The sequence below is a fragment of the Symsagittifera roscoffensis genome, chromosome 1, assembly GCF_963678635.1.
Source record: "Symsagittifera roscoffensis chromosome 1, txSymRosc1.1, whole genome shotgun sequence".
NCBI lineage: Eukaryota > Metazoa > Xenacoelomorpha > Acoela > Convolutidae > Symsagittifera > Symsagittifera roscoffensis.
In genome coordinates this window covers 39,390,242-39,410,381 of record NC_087062.1, presented here as the reverse complement: position 1 = coordinate 39,410,381, position 20,140 = coordinate 39,390,242, and the positions used below count along the sequence as shown (strand labels likewise).

The following is a 20,140-nucleotide window of genomic DNA, read 5'->3' as shown; positions in this document are numbered from 1 at the left end:
TGTTCGGGAAAAAAATCCAAAAAGGGTCAAAAATTCTCCAGACACTTTTTCGAAGGCTGTAGAAACTGGGGTACGGTAAAAAAAAAAGAATCCAAGCTGTAGCCACACAAGCTAGTGTAAGTTTACTGGCTTTATTTATAGGCGTGGCACTTCTTTCATCCAGCTATTTGCCACCCAAACATGAATCCGTTCAACCATCTAATCAGCCATCTATCCACGAAGTCATCAAACTATATGACTAGGCATCGATGAAAACATCCAGTTAGCCATCGATCAACCACATCAGCGATCCCATTATCCAGCTATCCATCAGGTTATCCATCCTTTCAGCCATCCATTCAATTGCCATTCTTCAATCAAGTCGTCACACATCCATTTTTCTAGCATTTCATCCCACAATCAATGCAGCCTTAAATCGGTCAATCTATCCAGCCATCCACCATCCAGTGACATACATATTTATCAAAGCACCTACTGACCAATCCACTGATCTATCCAACGAGCCAAAATTCATCAATCCAAACATTCATCAAACTAGCGAAAATTTTCATCATCAAATTTTCCATCCAACCAGCCTTCCATCAATCACGCTAGCAGCCATCTATCGACCCGCCAATCTATCTAACCACTGAGTTTTCGCTGCAACCATCTAGTCGCTTTTAACTATAGGATGAGTAACCAACATCCTTTAGTTCAAAAATTAGTGCTTTGTTGCTTTCCGGGAATTAGATTTTATTTTAAATTCTTGGAACGCTTCAGTTTCACCACATGCTATTTTTGTCGAAACATTCATGAATAAAGATGAATTTGAAGACTGGTGAAAAGTTTCTCAATTTCATGATCTTTTCTTATCAGTTATTAGTTTTTTATACAATTTGAGGGTTATTTTTCGTTATGCGCCTCCTAAATGATGAGAAATGAAATTGAAAAATTTAACACAGGCGAAGAAGAGCTTCGCAGTAAGTAAAATATGGCATTAAAAGATGTTGAATTGATAAATTATGACGTATTGTGTTTGGGTCAACCATCGTTAAGCTAAAAACGAAGATTTAGTCATAAAAAAGCTTCAATTTACAAAGTATTTCAGTTTAGAAGTCTTACGACCCACTACTCCTAAAACGGGCAAAAAATATTTTGAAAAAATATTGTCACTCATCGGACAACCAAAAAAAGCATTCAACCTAACCAGCTATCTATCCATGCAGCAATTCATCAATCCAATCATCCATCAAAATAGCACAAATATCTATCCATCATGTCATCCATCCAACTAGGCTTTCATCCATCATCCATCACGCTAGCAGCTATCCATCGACCCGCCAATTCAGCCATCGACCCTTCGAGCTTTCCCTGCTACCTTCTAGTCGCCTTTAGCTATAGGGCGGATAAACACTATCCTTTATTTCAGAAAACGACGGTTGGTTTCCGGGAAATTGGATTTTAGTTTTAAATTCTTGGAACGCTTTAGTTTCACCACTTGCAATTTTTGTCGAAACATTAGATTAAGGTTTTTCATATAATTTGATCCGATGTTAAAAATTCTTAAGTTTGAATCCGGCTAGGACCATGTTTTTTTGACAAACTGGAAATTACACATTTCATAAAAAATTTTCGGCCGATTGTCGTCTGTTTGTTTTGTCCGTTTGATTGCCATACCGTGGACTTTTCTTGTGCTGTCAGCAGTTTCCTTGTAACTAAAAATTTCTTTGATTCTCTAAAATATAGGTAGGAAACCACATTATATGGCCATATGTTTTGCGGAACCCCAGCTGTTTTATTCGTTGATCCTGAAATGGTCCTTCAGAAAGATGTCGCAGTATGATTTCATAAATTTCATGTTTTGTTATCTTATAAAACCTCCCCCTATCCATTTCAAAATTGAAAATCTAAAAAAAACCCAATAGTGGGTTTTGATGACAAGTAAGTCAACCCAATCATATGGTTGTTAAACCGTAAAATGAAGTAAAGCGAGCAAATTTCAATATGTAAACAATAGTGATTAAAATTTTCAATCTGAAAGGTTTCTGACTTAACATCTTTCGCCAGATTTTTGAAATGAATAATTTACTAATGAATAAGCAAACTAGCTATCAAAATTATAACATGCAATATGCATGCGGGACCTGTCTATCATAGTTGCTTTTTTGAGGGACCACTCTATCATAGTAGCACCCTTAAGAATCTCGGGGTATCCGAATTTTCTCGGCACTGTTCAAAACTTTTTCCGCTTCGCCACTGTGGCGCTTTGGCACGTTGAACACCCTCATAATTCCTTAGATTAAGAGGGTCCTATTCTTATGGCCGAATCTTATAATGCCCAAATAACATCAAAAATTGTTATTTACCCACAAAAATCGAGTCTTTTCGGTTGTACCCCCTACATGATGAAAAATGAAAACTAAAAATCTTATAACAAAATTGGGATTGATATCACTAAGAAATGCAAGATATTAATATGGGACTGGTCAAAACGAAGCATTTTTACTTCATTTGCTGTTCAACAACATTTTAATTTGCTGCAAAAATGACAAAAACGGCGTGTTGCGAGCTTGCTAGCAATTGAAAGGACGCACTTTAAAACTAGAGCCAGTTATCGCCCCCCGATGACCATACACAGGAGATATCCGAGTTAGCAGTCTTTGGCTTAGCCTTTTCGCACTGTTGAACAAAGTTTTTGGGTCTTTTTACTAATTCCTCCCAAAAATCAAAACTTCAACATCTCGATAGGAAACTATCTTGCTTCAATATTAAGTGCTTCAATTAGCCAGTTTTGAATGCGCCGCAGGCAAAATTTTGGGAGAAAAAGCAGGCCAAGAAGCGTTTTGGGCAATTTTTAGAAAATTTTGACCAAAAAATCGCGTTTTTTCGGCGCACTGCCCCCTCAAATTAGTAGATATTGGCGCCGAGGGCGCCTTTGGAAAATTTTTAGGGTCCATCAACAAGAATGTATATTGGAAAATAGTAATATCCTTTTTTTCAGAAATCGATGGTTGGTTTCCGGTAAATTGGATTTTAGTTTTAAATTCTTGGAACGCTTTAGTTTCACCACTTGCAATTTTTTTCGAAACATTAGATTAAGGTTTTTCATATAATTTGATCCGATGTTAAAAATTCTTAAGTTTGAATCCGGCTAGGACCATGTTTTTTTGTCAAACTAGAAATAACACATTTCATAAAAAATTTTCGGCCGATTGTCGTCTGTTTGTTTTGTCCGTTTGATTGCCATACCGTGGACTTTTCTTGTGCTGTCAGTAGTTTCATTGTAAGTAAAAAGTTTTTTGATTATCTAAAATATAAGAAATCTACTAACACCTGACGTTATGATTTTTATTGTTTGTTTTTTTTTCGCTCAAAAGTTTTTTTTTGTTTTGGTTTGTCTTGTTTCGACTTGGTGACATAATTTTGCATCGTTTCGAAAATTGATTTGTTTTTTTTGTACTTTTTTTTGTTTCTGGAGGGGCGTAAGTTTTTACAATATCAAAATTTCATAATTCTAAGTTTTTAGGTCAGCATTTTCTTTAGGCTCAAAGGGCGTTTACCTATTTTTGTCAGCTTGCTTTCCGCTGGACAAACATTATTTTTTACTTATTGTTTCATTCTATGTCGGATAGCTTGCAATACTAGTTTTGTGCGATGTCACAAGTGCAGGGTAGCATCGCTCAACCTTTTTATTCCAATTGATAGGAAAATCCCAAAACCCGTTCTCTTCATTGAACCCAAAATCTTATGTTAGGGGGTTTAGTTTTCGAGAAAAGCCGACCAGTTTGAAAAACTATCAAACAATCAAAATTTATGTTCTTCCGATGGCCAAAATTTGTGGAAAGAAGTTAGGGCGTAACCGCTTCAGCAGCGGAGTTTCCTACAAACTGTTTTACAGGGCTTCCGATAAAGCATTGTTCGATAAAGCTTGACTCCACGTCACCTTGAGGCTACTCTTTTCTTAAAAGTCAATAAAGAGCTTTGGAATGCTAAACTCGTTTCAAAAATTTTGTAAAATTGAATAGTTTGTTTTGATTTTTTCATTCAAACTTATGGAACGAATAAAACCCCATAATGGCCATTATTTATTTTTCCTGAGCGATTATGGAAATAATGGAGGGAAAGAAGGGCGATTATGGCATAATGTAGGGCGGAAACCCCATTATATGGCCATATATTTTGCGGAACCCCAGCCGTTTTATTCGTTGATCCTAAAATGGACCGACCAAGTAAACATCCTCTTCCCAAAACTGATAGGGTTGAGGATGTTAACATGGTCCTGATTTGAGAAACCTCAGCCAATCAGATTAAAGCATTTTACATGCAGTACAAATTTAATTTCTTAACTTGATCTTAATTTGATTTATTTCTATTGGGGGATCTTAATTTGATCCTTCAAAATCTCAGATAGAAAGTGGGGTACGGTAAAAAGAGAGGAGTCGTAGGCGTACATGCAGGCACATAGACGAGTGTTAATTTATTTGGGTCTTATGCACTAAACGACCAAAAATCATTATTTCTACATCTCTTGAACTGAAATTATTGTGGTTGAACTTGATTGGCTAATTAGCCAATCAAGTTCCGTCGACATTTTATGCCATTTCAAATGAAATAATTAATATTCTGCCGTTTCAAGCAGATAAAATTATTAGCCGAATTATGAACTTGAATTTTTTTTGTCAAGCCAATTTATTAAGTTTTCCTTGTCTGGGCAAGGTTTCACAAGTAACTCAAAATTAATTTGATTATTTTACAAAGTTCCATCTTTTCGGAAATTTTGGCAAAGCTGAACTTTGAAAGTACACTTTTCCTATGGTAGCCGTCTTATAATTGTTTTATAATGAGCCAAACATTTCTGCAAAAAGCTCACAGTATCAGATTTGCTGGATCATATCAACGCCTATGACTGCAAAACACCATACTTAACTATGTGTGACACCTATCTTGCAAGTTTCAAAAAATTTTACCATGGTCAACCTCATGTATTTGCATATTGAAGCTAAATCAAAATTGACAAGGACTAGGGAGATAAACACGACGGGGTGAGTACAAAAGTGTGAGTGAATGATCCATCCATCCATACAGTCAGATTTTTATCCCGCTATTAGCCATCTATCTATGAATCCAGCTATCCATCTATCCAGCCAACTGTCTATCCAACCAGCTATCCATGAAGCCATCTAAATCTGTGCCAGCCCATCCAAGGACTACAGGGCTGGGTACAGTCGTGATGAGATCCATCCATCCATACAGCCATAGATTGATCCAGCAATTGCCCATCCAACTATGAATCTATTCAACCATCCATCAGGGCATCTGTCTATCCAATCAGCCATTGACCCATGAAGCCATCTAACTATATGTCCAAACATCAATCATAACATCCAGCTAGCCATCCATCAACCACGACATCAGCGATCCCCTTATCCAGCTATCCAGCAGGTTATCCATCCTTCCAACTGCCAACCATCAGTCAAGTCGTCACACATTACTCTGTCTAGCATTTGATCCCACGATCAATGCAGCCTTCAATCGGTCAAACTATCCAGCCATCAACCATCCAGCCACTCACATACCCATCCAAGCAGCCATTCACCAACTCACCGATATATCCAACACGCCATTTATCAATCCAAAAATTCATCAAATTAGCAAAAATTTTCATCAATCAAATTATCCATCCAACCAACCTTCCATCCATCACGCCAAGCCATCCAAGGACACGCCAATCCATCCTCCGAGCTTTCCCTGCACCCATCTAGTCGCCTTTAACTATAGGGCTATTAAGCACTATCTTTTCATTCAAAAATTGATGGTTGATTTCCGAGAACTTGGTAGTCGTTTTTAAAGTCTCGCAACGCTGGTCGAGGTTTTTGATCCAATTCGATCAGATAGTTAAAAATTAAATTGTCGGCTTATCGTCTGTCTGTTTGTATTGCCGGTTTGATTGCCAGATCACGGTTTTTTCTTGTGCTGTCAGCAACTTCATTGTAACTAAAAAGTTTTTTGTTTCTCTATAATTTAAGAATCTACTAACCCCTGGCGTGATAAATTTTTCTTTTTTTTTCGCCGAAAAGCTTTCTCATGTTTTGGTTTTTGTTATGTCTACTTGGTGACATAATTTTTCTTCGGTGGAAAAAAAAGATAATTTTTTCTATTTTTGGGTTTATGGAGAGTCTTAAATTTTCAGAATATCAGAATATTATAATCCTAAGATTTTAGGACAGCATTTTCTTTAGATTCAAAGAGGGTTTACCTATTTTTTGTCCGCTTAATTGCTGCTGCTGCGCTGGACAGGACAAAAACAACATTTTGAATACTGACTTTTCATTTTGTATCGGCTAGCTTGCAATGCTAGTTTTGTGTGATGTAAGTAGTGCAAAACTCTGAATCGCTTCTATGTAGGAAACTAGGCTATTTAAACAGTTAGGATTGTTTATTGGAAATTCTGATAGTTTGTCGTGTATGCAGGGTGCCGGACACAAGCCGACGGGACATCAAGCCGAATCGTGAAACTGGAATTTAAAACAGAAGTTTTTATCATGAAACATGATCAATTTGAAAACTGGTGAAGTATTTTTCAACTTCATGAGCCCTTCTTATCAATTTTTGGCTTTTTCATTTATTTTGAGGGATATTTCTGTTTATAACTCTCCCAAATGATAAAAAAATGATATTGCAAATTATATCGCAGAGGCGAAGTGGAGCTTCGCAACTACTGCGATACAAGCAAGACGATGCATTAGCTGATGTTGAATAGATAAATTACGGTAAAAAACTGGGTACTCCTGAAATGGGCGAAAACATTTTTAAATTGTACCCGAAAAACTAAAATAACAAAGCCAAAAAGACATCAGCGGAGCCCGTTTAACAAAAAAATATTCGATATCGAAGTTAGTAATTTTACAAACTACAGAACACTTTTGAAATATAAAACTAGGAGGCCATCCAAAAGTAACCTTTTTATTTTTTTAACCTTAGACTACTGATGCAGGATGAAATGAGCCAGTTCAAAAATGGGGTCTCATCCGAAACCTTAGTTAATTCGGAAACAAAATAAGAATTTTTTTTTTGAAAAATTGGAGATTTCTAACAAGCAACTTTTTTACAAACATTAAAGCGTTGCCGCTTATGCACGGTTTAACACTTGATTTCAGATTCAGCTGTTTTTTTTTGAAAAAAAAAATCAAAAAAAAGTTTTAAAGGCAATTTTTGTTGGCAAAAAACTGAGCAAAACTGCCTATACAGGAGAAGTATCAAAAACGGTCAAAAAATCAAAAATGTGACTTTTTTGAGTGATATAACTATTTGTGTAAAAAGAATTCGCTTATCCGTATCTACAGGGAAACTTCACCCAACACGCTCTTTTGATTGAACCCAAAATACTGGAATTGGGAGGGTAGTTTTCGAGAGAAGTAAAAAAAATCGAAAAACGGTCAAAAAATCAAAAGTTTGAATTTCGAGGGACATGACTTTTGTAAAACATTTTGGACGCAGCAGTTTAAATTAGAGAGTTTCTATCAACCTGTTTTAATTAAACTTAAAATCTTAAACTTGGGTGAGTGTTTTTGAGACAATTCAAAATTTTTCAAAAAACGGTCAAAAAAATCAGTTTTTTTTTTCAGGGACCGTAAAATTTTGCAAATCCGCTGAAGCAGGGGACATTAATCAACTTTTTTTGCTAATTGTTACAATATTCACTGACACTCTGTGGGCCAAAACTTGCGGAAATAAGTTGGGGCGTAACCGCTTCAGCATTGATGCTTCCCACAAGCTGTTTAAATCGTTAAACTTGAAATCGACCAAGTAAACATCCTTCCCCCAATGCCCTTTGGGGTGGGGGAGGATGTGAATTGAGAAACTTCAGCCTATGAGAATCAAACATTTTACATGCAGCTCTTAGAAAAATTAAATTACATTGATCGCTTGCGTACGGGATCTTAATTTGTTCTTTTGGTGGGAGGAGGATGTTAACTTGATCTCCCAAAATCTCAAATTTAGGAGGGTAGTGTTCGGGAAAAAAATCCAAAAAGGGTCAAAAGTTCTCCAGACACTTTTTCGAAGGCTGTAGAAACTGGGGTACGGTAAAAAAAAAGAATCCTAGCTGTAGCCACACAAGCTAGTGTAAGTTTACTGGCTTTATTTATAGGCGTGGCACTTCTTTCATCCAGCTATTTGCCACCCAAACATGAATCCGTTCAACCATCTAATCAGCTATCCATCTATCCAATCAGCCATCTATCCACGAAGTCATCAAACTATATGACTAGGCATCGATGAAAACATCCAGTTAGCCATCGATCAACCACATCAGCGATCCCATTATCCAGCTATCCATCAGGTTATCCATCCTTTCAGCCATCCATTCAATTGCCATTCTTCAATCAAGTCGTCACACATCCATTTTTCTAGCATTTCATCCCACAATCAATGCAGCCTTAAATCGGTCAATCTATCCAGCCATCCACCATCCAGTGACATACATATTTATCAAAGCAGCTACTCACCAATCCACTGATCTATCCAACGAGCCAAAATTCATCAATCCAAACATTCATCAAACTAGCGAAAACTTTCATCATCAAATTTTCCATCCAACCAGCCTTCCATCAATCACGCTAGCAGCCATCTATCGACCCGCCAATCTATCTAACCACTGAGTTTTCGCTGCAACCATCTAGTCGCTTTTAACTATAGGATGAGTAACCACCATCCTTTAGTTCAAAAATTAGTGCTTTGTTGCTTTCCGGGAAATTGGATTTTATTTTAAATTCTTGGAACGCTTCAATTTCACCACATGCAATTTTTGTCGAAATATTCATGAATAAAGATGAATTTGAAGACTGGTGAAAAGTTTCTCAATTTCATGATCTTTTCTTATCAGTTATTAGTTTTTTATACAATTTGAGGGTTATTTTTCGTTATGCGCCTCCTAAATGATGAGAAATGAAATTGAAAAATTTAACACAGGCGAAGAAGAGCTTCGCAATAAGTAAAATATGGCATTAAAAGATGTTGAATTGATAAATTATGACTGTGTTTGGGTCAACCATCGTTAAGCTAAAAATGAAGATTTAGTCATAAAAAAGCTTCAATTTACAAAGTATTTCAGTTTAGAAGTCTTACGACCCACTACTCCTAAAACGGGCAAAAAATATTTTGAAAAAATATTGTCATTCATCGGACAACCAAAAAAAGCATTCAACCTAACCAGCTATCTATCCATGCAGCAATTCATCAATCCATCGATCTATGTCAGCCTTTCATCAATCCAATCATCCATCAAAATAGCACAAATATCTATCCATCATGTCATCCATCCAACTAGGCTTTCATCCATCATCCATCACGCCAGCAGCTATCCATCGACCCGCCAATTCATCCATCGACCCGCCGAGCTTTCCCTGCTACCTTCTAGTCGCCTTTAGCTATAGGGCGGATAAACACTATCCTTTATTTCAGAAAACGACGGTTGGTTTCCGGGAAATTGGATTTTAGTTTTAAATTCTTGGAACGCTTTAGTTTCACCACTTGCAATTTTTGTCGAAAGATTAGATTAAGGTTTTTCATATAATTTGATCCGATGTTAAAAATTCTTAAGTTTGAATCCGGCTAGGACCATGTTTTTTTGTCAAACTGGAAATAACACATTTCAAAAAAATTTTCCGGCCGATTGTCGTCTGTTTGTTTTGTCCATTTGATTGCCATACCGTGGACTTTTCTTGTGCTGTCAGCAGTTTCCTTGGAACTAAAAAATTCTTTGATTCTCTTAAATACAAAAAATCTACTAAAACCTGACGTTGTGAACCAAACGTGTTTTCATTGTTTGTTTTTTTTCGCTCAAAAGTTTTCTTTTGTTTTGGTTTGTCTTGTTTTTATTCCAATTGATAGGAAAATCCCAAAACCCGCTCTCTTTATTGAACCCAAAATCTCATATAAGGGAGTTTAGTTTTTGAGAAAAATCGACCGGTTTGAAAAACTGTCAAACAATCAAAATTTATGTTCTTCCGATGGCCAAAATTTGTGGAAACATATTGGGGCGTAACCGCTTCAGCAGCGGAGTTTCCTACAAACTGTTTTACAGGGCTTCCGATAAAGCATTGTTCGATAAAGCATGACTCCACATCATCCTGAGGCTACTCTTTTCTTAAAAGTCAATAAAGAGCTTTGGAATGCTAAACTCGTTCCAAAAATTTTGTAAAATTGAATAATTTGTTTTGATTTTTCATTCAAACTTATGGAACGAATAAAACCCCATTATGGCCATTATTTATTTTTCTTGAGCAATTATGGAAATAATGGAGGGAAAGAAGAACGATTATGGCATAATGTAGGGCGGAAACCCCATTATATGGCCATATGTTTTGCGGAACCCCAGCTGTTTTATTCGTTGATCCTGAAATGGTCCTTCAGAAAGATGTCGCAGTATGATTTCATAAATTTCATGTTTTGTTATCTTATAAAACCTCCCCCTATCCATTTCAAATTTGAAAATCTAAAAAAAACCCAATAGTGGGTTTTGATGACAAGTAAGTCAACCCAATCATATGGTTGTTAAACCGTAAAATGAAGTAAAGCGAGCAAATTTCAATATATAAACAGTAGTGATTAAAATTTTCAATCTGAAAGATTTCTGACTTAACATCTTTCGCCAGATATTTGAAATGAATAATTTATAAGCAAACTAGCTATCAAAATTATAACATGCAATATGCATGCGGGACCTGTCTATCATAGTTGCTTTTTCGAGGGACCACTCTATCATAGTAGTACCCTTAACAATCTCGGGGTATCCGAATTTTCTCGGCACTGTTCAATACTTTTTCCGCTTCGCCACTGTGGCGCTTTGGCACGTTGAACACCCTCATAATTCCTTAGATTAAGAGGGTCCTATTCTCATGGCCGAATCTTATAATGCCCAAATAACATCAAAAATTAATATTTACCCGCAAAAATCGGGTCTTTTTGGTTGTACCCCCTACATGATGAAAAATGAAAATTAAAAATCTTATAACAAAATTGGGATTGATATCACTAAGAAATGCAAGATATTAATATGGGACTGGTCAAAACGAAGCATTTTACTTCATTTGCTGTTCAACAACATTTTAATTTGCTGCAAAAATGACAAAAAAGGCGTGTTGCGAGCTTGCTAGCAATTGAAAGGACGCACTTTATAACTAGAGCCAGTTATCGCCCCCCGATGACCATACACAGGAGATATCCGGGTTAGCAGTCTTTGGCTTAGCCTTTTCGCACTGTTGAACAAAGTTTTTGGGTCTTTTTACTAATTCCTCCCAAAAATCAAAATTTCAACATCTTGATAGGAAGCTATTTTGCTTCAATATTAAGTGCTTCAATTAGCCAAATGATTTCATTACCATTTCAAAATTATTTATTCACATTTTAAAGTACACTCAGTGGCGGATCTAGGATTTTCTCGAGGGGGGAGGGGCACATTTACAAAAAAAATTGAAAATTTTGTCGACCTTTTTTTTAGGTCGACCAAATTGATTTTTTGAGCACTCCCCAAGCACTGCTTGGTCCCAGTTTTGGCCAAATTTTCTGCGCCGCAGGCAAAATTTTGGGAGAAAAAGCAGGCCAAGAAGCGTTCTTGGGCACTTTTTGGAAAATTTTGACCAAAAAATCGCGTTTTTTCGGCGCACTGCCCCCTCAAAATTAGTATATATTGGCGCCGAGGGCGCCTTTGGAAAATTTTTAGGGTCCATCAACAAGAATGTATATTGGAAAATAGTAATATCCTTTTTTTCAGAAATCGATGGTTGGTTTCCGGTAAATTGGATTTTAGATTTAAATTCTTGGAACGCTTTAGTTTCACCACTTGCAATTTTTTTTGAAACATTAGATTAAGGTTTTTCATAAAACCTGATCCGATGTTAAAAATTCTTAAGTTTGAATCCGGCTAGGACCATGTTTTTTTGTCAAACTGGAAATAACACATTTCATAAAAAATTTTCGGCCGATTGTCGTCTGTTTGTTTTGTCCGTTTGATTGCCATACCGTGGACTTTTCTTGTGCTGTCAGCAGTTTCCTTGTAACTAAAAGTTTCTTTGATTCTCTAAAATATAAAAAATCTACTAAAACCTGACGTTGTGATTTTCATTGTTTGTTTTTTTTCGCTCAAAAGTTTTCTTCTGTTTTGGTTTGTCTTGTTTTTATTCCAATTGATAGGAAAATCCCAAAACCCGCTCTCTTTATTGAACCCAAAATCTCATATTAGGGGGTTTATTTTTTGAGAAAAATCGACCAGTTTGAAAAACTGTCAAACAATCAAAATTTATGTTCTTCCGATGGCCAAAATTTGTGGAAACATATTAGGGCGTAACCGCTTCAGCAGCGGAGTTTCCTACAAACTGTTTTACAGGGCTTCCGATAAAGCATTGTGCGATAAAGCATGACTCCACATCATCCTGAGGCTACTCTTTTCTTAAAAGTCAATAAAGAGCTTTGGGATGCTAAACTCGTTCCAAAAATTTTGTAAAATTGAATAATTTGTTTTGATTTTTCATTCAAACTTATGGAACGAATAAAACCCCATAATTGCCATTATTTATTTTTCTTGAGCAATTATGGAAATAATGGAGGGAAAGAAGGACGATTATGGCATAATGTAGGGCGGAAACCCCATTATATGGCCATATATTTTGCGGAACCCCAGCTGTTTTATTCGTTGATCCTGAAATGGTCCTTCAGAAAGATGTCGCAGTATGATTTCATAAATTTCATGTTTTGTTATCTTATAAAACCTCCCCCTATCCATTTCAATGTTGAAAATCTAAAAAAAACCCAATAGTGTGTTTTGATGACAAGTAAGTCAACCCAATCATATGGTTGTTAAACCGTAAAATGAAGTAAAGCGAGCAAATTTCAATATATAAACAATAGTGATTAAAATTTTCAATCTGAAAGGTTTCTGACTTAACATATTTCGCCAGATTTTTGAAATGAATAATTTACTAATGAATAAGCAAACTAGCTATCAAAATTATAACATGCAATATGCATGCGGGACCTGTCTATCATAGTTGCTTTTTCGAGGGACCACTCTATCATAGTAGTACCCTTAACAATCTCGGAGTATCCGAATTTTCTCAGCACTGTTCAATACTTTTTCCGCTTCGCCACTGTGGCGCTTTGGCACGTTGAACACCCTCATATTTCCTTAGATTAAGAGGGTCCTATTCTCATGGCCGAAACTTATACTGCCCAAATAACATCGAAAATTGTTATTTACCCGCAAAAATCGAGTCTTTTCGGTTGTACCCCCTACATGATGAAAAATGAAAATTAAAAATCTTATAACAAAATTGGAATTGATATCACTAAGAAATGCAAGATATTAATATGGGACTGGTCAAAACGAAGCATTTTTACTTCATTTGCTGTTCAACAACATTTTAATTTGCTGCAAAAATGACAAAAACGGCGTGTTGCGAGCTTGCTAGCAATTGAAAGGACGCACTTTATAATTAGAGCCAGTTATCGCCCCCCGATGACCATACACAGGAGATATCCGAGTTAGCAGTCTTTGGCTTAGCCTTCTCGCACTGTTGAACAAAGTTTTTGGGTCTTTTTTCTAATTCCTCCCAAAAATCAAAACTCCAACATCTTGATAGGAAACTATTTTGCTTCAATATTAAGTGCTTCAATTAGCCAAATAATTTCAATACCATTTCAAAATAATTTATTCACATTTTAAAGTACACTCAGGGGCGGATCTAGGATTTTCTCGAGGGGGGAGGGGCACATTTACAAAAAAATTCGAAAATTTTGTCGACCTTTTTTTTAGGTCGACCAAATTGATTTTTCGAGCACTCCCCAAGCACTGCTTGGTTCCAGTTTTGTCCAAGTTTTCTGCGCCGCATGCTAAATTTTGAAAAAAAAAGCAGGCCAAGAAGCGTTTTGGGCAATTTTTAGAAAATTTTGACCAAAAAATCGCGTTTTTTCGGCGCACTGCCCCCCCAAAGTTAGTATATATTGGCGCCGAGGGCGCCTTTGGAAAGTTTTTAGGGTCCATCAACAAGAATGTTTTTTGGAAAATAGTACTATCCTTTATTTCAGAAATCGATGGTTGCTTTCCGGTAAATTGGATTTTAGTTTTAAATTCTTGGAACGCTTTAGTTTCACCACTTGCAATTTTTGTCGAAGCATTAAATTGAGCTATTTCATATAATTTGATCCGATGCTAAAAATTCTTGAGTTTGAATCCGGCTAGGACCTTGTTTTTTGTCAAACTGGAAAAAACACATTTCAAAAAAAAATTTCGGCCGATTGTCGTCTGTTTGTTTTGTCGGTTTGATTGCCATACCGTGGACTTTTCTTGTGCTGTCAGCAGTTTCATTGTAACTAAAAGTTCTTTGATTATCTAAAATATAAGAAATCTACTAAAACCTGACGTTATGATTTTTTTTTGTTTGTTTTTTTTCGCTCAAAAGTTTTCTTTTGTTTTGGTTTGTCTTGTTTCGACTTGGTGACATAATTTTGCATCGTTTCGAAAAATGATTTGTTTTTTTTTTACTTTTTTGTGATTCTGGAGGGGCGTAAGTTATTACAATATCAGAATTTCATAATTCTAAGTTTCTAGGTCAGCATTTTCTTTAGGCTCAAAAGGCGTTTACCTATTTTTGTCGGCTTGCTTGCCGCTGGACAAACATTTTTTTTTTACTTATTGTTTCATTCTATGTCGGATAGCTTGCAATGCTAGTTTTGTGCAATGTCACAAGTGCAGGGTAGCATCGCTCAACCTTTTTATTCCAAATGATAGGAGAATCCGAAAACCCGCTCTCTTCGTTGAACCCAAAATCTCATATTAGGGGGTTTAGTTTTCGAGAAAAGCCGACCAGTTAGAAAAACTATCAAACAATCAAAATTTATGTTCTTCCGATGGCCAAAATTTGTGGAAACACATTAGGGCGTAACCGCTTTAGCAGCGGAGTTTCCTACAAACTGTTTTACAGGGCTTCGATAAAGCATTGTTCGATAAAGCATGACTTCACATCACCTTGAGGCTACTCTTTTCTTAAAAGTCAATAAAGAGCTATGGGATGCTAAACTCGTTTCAAAAAATTTGTAAAACTGAATAATTTGTTTTGATTTTTTCATTCAAACTTATGGAACGAATAAAACCCCATAATGGCCATTATTTATTTTTCCTGAGCGATTATGGAAATAATGGAGGGAGAGAAGGGCGATTATGGCATAATGTAGGGCGGAAACCCCATTATATGGCCATATATTTTGCGGAACCCCAGCCGTTTTATTCGTTGATCCTAAAATGGACCGACCAAGTAAACATCTTCTTCCCAAAGCTGATAGGGGGGAGGATGTTAACATAGTCCTGATTTGAGAAACCTCAGCCAATCCGAATAAAGCATTTTATATGCAGTACAAATTTAATTTCTTAACTTGATCTTAACTTGATTTATTTCTATTGGGGGGAATGTTAATTTGATCCTTCAAAATCTCAGATAGAAAGTGGGGTACGGTAAAAAGAGAGGAGTCGTAGGCGTACATGCAGGCACATAGACGAGTGTTAATTTATTTGGGTCTTATGCACTAAACGACCCAAAATCATTATTTCTTGAACTGAAATTATTGTGGTTGAACTTGATTGGCTCATTAGCCAATCAAGTTCCATCGACATTTTCTGCCATTTCAAATGAAATAATTAATATTCTGCCGTTTCAAGCAGATAAAATTATTAGCCGAATTATAAATTTGAATTTTTTTGTCAAGCTAATTTATTAAGTTTTCCTTGTCTGGGCAGGGTTTCACAAGTAACTCAAAATTAATTTGATTATTTTACAAAGTTACATCTTTTCGGAAATTTCGGCTAATATTTTTATCTGCTGGAAAGGTTGATCAGAATGCCTGACCGTCTAACTTGAATTTGATTGGCTAAAATTACCCAATCAAATTCGATCGCATAATTTCCAGCTTACTACGTAGAAAATTTGAATTTGGGCCGTTTAGTGCATGAGACCCATTTCATTAAATGGGTGGCAATTTTTTAGTAGATACCAAAGGGAGGGTGACTATTTAGGTCCCAAAGGGAGTTAAGATCCAATTTAGTTTTAGTTCAGAATCAGGGTCATTCCTGACATTTTTTAAATTTTAGCCTAAAACTATGTTTTATTGAACTGTTTTTGATAACAAAATTTCTCTGGACTACGATGAAATCAAATCGATCAGGTTCTTCAGAAATTTTCGATTGACGACTTGGTTCCAAGATCGCCAGTGCTTCAAACATTGCTAGACTTAACTAGCCTAGACTGGAATATGTGATGAAGGACTAGTTCGTACGTTCGATCAGGCATTTATATAAATAACTTTCAATAACACTAGAAACTAAAACACAGATTTTAGAGCGCGTTCATTCAAAAACAAATGCAGGTTCAAATCATTCACACGAGTATCAGTTAGTTTGATAGCCTTGAAGAACTAGGAGAAAGCAAAAACAGCGATTGTGCTAAGCGTTCTTTTGAATAGCATTCATTATAATAAGCAGTACACTAATAATGTGCTGTAAGTTTGTATAACTAGATTTGTCACCTATTGGAACTATGCCGTAAATAGGATCAAAAACGAATTGGTAAGATTTATGTGAGTTCCTTTATGATCGAAACATTTTAAATGATTAGATGGTTGGGGTTGGTGGTTGCCGCTGTCTTTTTACACAGTCATAGCTAACAAATAACTTGAGATAGTTAAGCAATAAATAAACGTCTGTTACTAATCTCAACCATTGAGCTCGACATGTATATCCCAGTTGGTCTAGCGGATAGGATTTGTGGCTTTCACCCACAAGGCCCGGGTTCGACTCCCGGACTGGGAAACTTTTCAATTTACAACTATTTTAACTTATTTTCTACTAACTGTTTACAAGGCAAATTACCAACAAAATAAACATGACAATCTGTTATTATGAATCATAACAATGTTAACTTTCGGCGGTACTACTATGATAGAGTGGTCCATCGAAAAAGCAACTATGATAGACAGGTATCGCGGGCGCTATTCTCATGCGCGAAGAACCGCATGGGCGAAAAAAATTGTGGGTCAAGGACCTAAGACAAACTGCACAACCCTACGGAGCAATAAGTAAAATACAGCAGAATGGATCAAAGAGCAGAAAAACAGAAAAATGTGTCGTTTCAAAACGTTTTCTCTAATGTAATTACCCTGCCTCATTTCCGTTAACTTGCTTGTACCTAAAACTGTTTGGGTATAAATTATAATTGAATTAAGGTCTTCTTATTGAGTTCACAATTCATCTAGTTGCAGTTAATTGCTTTTTTGAATTAATTTTTGAGAGGCACTGACGACAATTATTGCCATAATCTATAAATCTATGAGTTCCATGTTTTTCCGATACCGATCTTGGCACGGACAACTTAAGCGGCAAAAACTTCAACTCCGCGGCAGGATTTGAAGATCATGAAAAATATGGAACGCTTCACGATTTTGCGTGTCATCCTTGCGCAGGGGCCATGCTAATCTTCTCTGTATCGTTCCAATTTTAGTATATGTGCTGCCGAAGCTAGCACGAGAAAGATATGCTTGAGTCGAACTATTGATCATAAGGTCGTTTTGGGCCTAAAGCGGCTGAAGTGAATAAATTGTCACATCTTGGAAGGAATTAAAGAAATAAATGACCTTGTCCATGGTTAACATAGACACTATATATAGCTGATATTCTGCGTACACTTTGAGTCTCTTGCTTTCAACGTTGCTCGAAAAGAATACATTATAAATCTATCTGATTTATAATATTGGCTTGCCTTCTATGTTATTTGAATTGATCTTTCGAGCACTCCCAAAGCACTGCTTGGTCCCAGTTTTAGCCAAATTTTCTGCGCCGCATGCTAAATTTTGAAAAAAAGCAGTCCAAGAAGCGTTTTGGGCAATTTTTAGAAAATTTTGACCAAAAAATTGCGTTTTTTTGGCGCACTGCCCCCTCAAAATTAGTATATATTGGCGCCGAGGGCGCCTTTGGAAAATTTTTAGGGTCCATCAACAAGAATGTATATTGGAAAATAGTAATATCCTTTTTTTCAGAAATCGATGGTTGGTTTCCGGTAAATTGGATTTTAGTTTAAAATTCTTAGAACGCTTTAGTTTCACCACTTGCAATTTTTTTCGAAACATTAGATTAAGATTTTTCATATAATTTGATCCGATGTTAAAAATTCTTAAGTTTGAATCCGGCTAGGACCATGTTTTTTGTCAAACTGGAAATAACACATTTCATAAAAAATTTTCGGCCGATTGTCGTCTGTTTGTTTTGTCCGTTCGATTGCCATACCGTGGACTTTTCTTGTGCTGTCAGCAGTTTCCTTGTAACTTTCTTGTGCTGTCAGCATAATTGCCATTATTTATTTTTCTTGAGCAATTATGGAAATAATGGAGGGAAAGAAGGACGATTATGGCATAAGGTAGGGCGGAAACCCCATTATATGGCCATATATTTTGCGGAACCCCAGCTGTTTTATTCGTTGATCCTGAAATGGTCCTTCAGAAAAATGTCGCAGTATGATTTCAAAAATTTCATGTTTTTATATCTTATAAAACCTCCCCCTATCCATTTCAAAGTCTTTTCGGTTGTACCCCCTACATGATGAAAAAAGAAAATTAAAAATTTTATAACAAAATTGGGATTGATATCACTAACAAATGCAAGATAGTAAAATGGGACTGGTCAAAACGAAGCATTATTACTTCATTTGCTGTTCAACAACATTTTAATTTGCTGCAAAAATGACAAAAACGGCGTGTTGCGAGCTTGCTAGCAATTGAAAGGACGCACTTTATAACTAGAGCCAGTTATCGCCCCCCAATGACCATACACAGGAGATATCCGAGTTAGCAGTCTTTGGCTTAGCCTTTTCGCACTGTTGAAGAAAGTTTTTGGGTCTTTTTACTAATTCCTCCCAAAAATCAAAATTTCAACGTCTGGATAGGAAACTATTTTGCTTCAATATTAAGTGCTTCAATTAGCCAAATAATTTCAATACCATTTCAAAAAAATTTATTCACATTTTGAAGTACACTCAGGGGCGGATCTAGGATTTTCTCGAGGAGGGAGGGGCACATTTACAAAAAAAAAATCGAAAATTTTGTCGACCTTTTTTTTAGGTCGACCAAATTGATTTTTCAAGCACTCCCCAAGCACTGCTTGGTTTCAGTTTTGTCCAAGTTTTCTGCGCCGCATGCTAAATTTTGAAAAAAAAGCAGGCCAAGAAGCGTTTTGGGCAATTTTTAGAAAATTTTGACCAAAAAATCGCGTTTTTGCGGCGCACTGCCCCCTAAAATTTAGTATATATTTGGAAAGTTTTAAGGGTCCATCAACAAGAATGTATATTGGAAAATAGTACTGTCCTTTATTTCAGAAATCGATGGTTGGTTTCCGGTAAATTGGATTTTAGTTTTAAATTCTTGGAACGCTTTGGTTTCACCACTTGCAATTTTTGTCGAAACATTAGATTGAGCTTTTTCATATAATTTGATCCGATGTTAAAAATTCTTAAGTTTGAATCCGGCTAGGACCTTGTTTTTTTGTCAAACTGGAAAAAACACATTTCAAAAAAAATTTCGGCCGATTGTCGTCTGTTTGTTTTGTCGGTTTGATTGCCATACCGTGGACTTTTCTTGTGCTGTCAGTAGTTTCATTGTAACTAAAAGTTCTTTGATTATCTAAAATATAAGAAATCTACTGAAACCTGACGTTATGATTTTTATTGTTTGTTTTTTTTTTGCTCAAAAGTTTTCTTTTGTTTTGGTTTGTCTTGTTTCGATTTGGTGACATAATTTTGCATCGTTTCGAAAAAAGAATTTGTTTTTTTTTTATTTTTGTGTTTCTCGAGGGGCTTACTTTTTTACAATATCAGAATTTCATAATTCTAAGTTTTTAGGTCAGCATTTTTTTAGGCTCAAAAGGCATTTACCTTTTTTTGTCAGCTTGCTTGCCGCTGGACAAACATTTTTTTAACTTATTGTTTCATTCTATGTCGGATAGCTTGCAATGCTAGTTTTGTGCGATGTCACAAGTGCAGGGTAGCATCGCTCAACCTTTTTATTCCAATTGATAGGAAAATCCCAAAACCCGCTCTCTTCATTGAACCCAAAATCTCATATTAGGGGG

At 36.1% G+C, this 20,140-nt stretch overlaps 2 non-coding genes across 2 annotated transcripts; one reads left to right on the top strand and one right to left on the bottom strand.

The window, feature by feature from the left end:
• Window positions 1-16,762: 16,762 nt before the first annotated feature.
• On the top strand, window positions 16,763-16,834 carry Trnae-uuc (transfer RNA glutamic acid (anticodon UUC)). The gene has a single exon. It is a non-coding gene; the product is annotated as a tRNA-Glu (tRNA).
• Window positions 16,835-17,439: 605 nt separating this feature from the next.
• LOC134857348 (U6 spliceosomal RNA) lies at window positions 17,440-17,546 on the bottom strand. The gene has a single exon (XR_010164905.1). It is a non-coding gene; the product is annotated as a U6 spliceosomal RNA (small nuclear RNA).
• Between the last annotated feature and the right edge of the window lie 2,594 nt (window positions 17,547-20,140).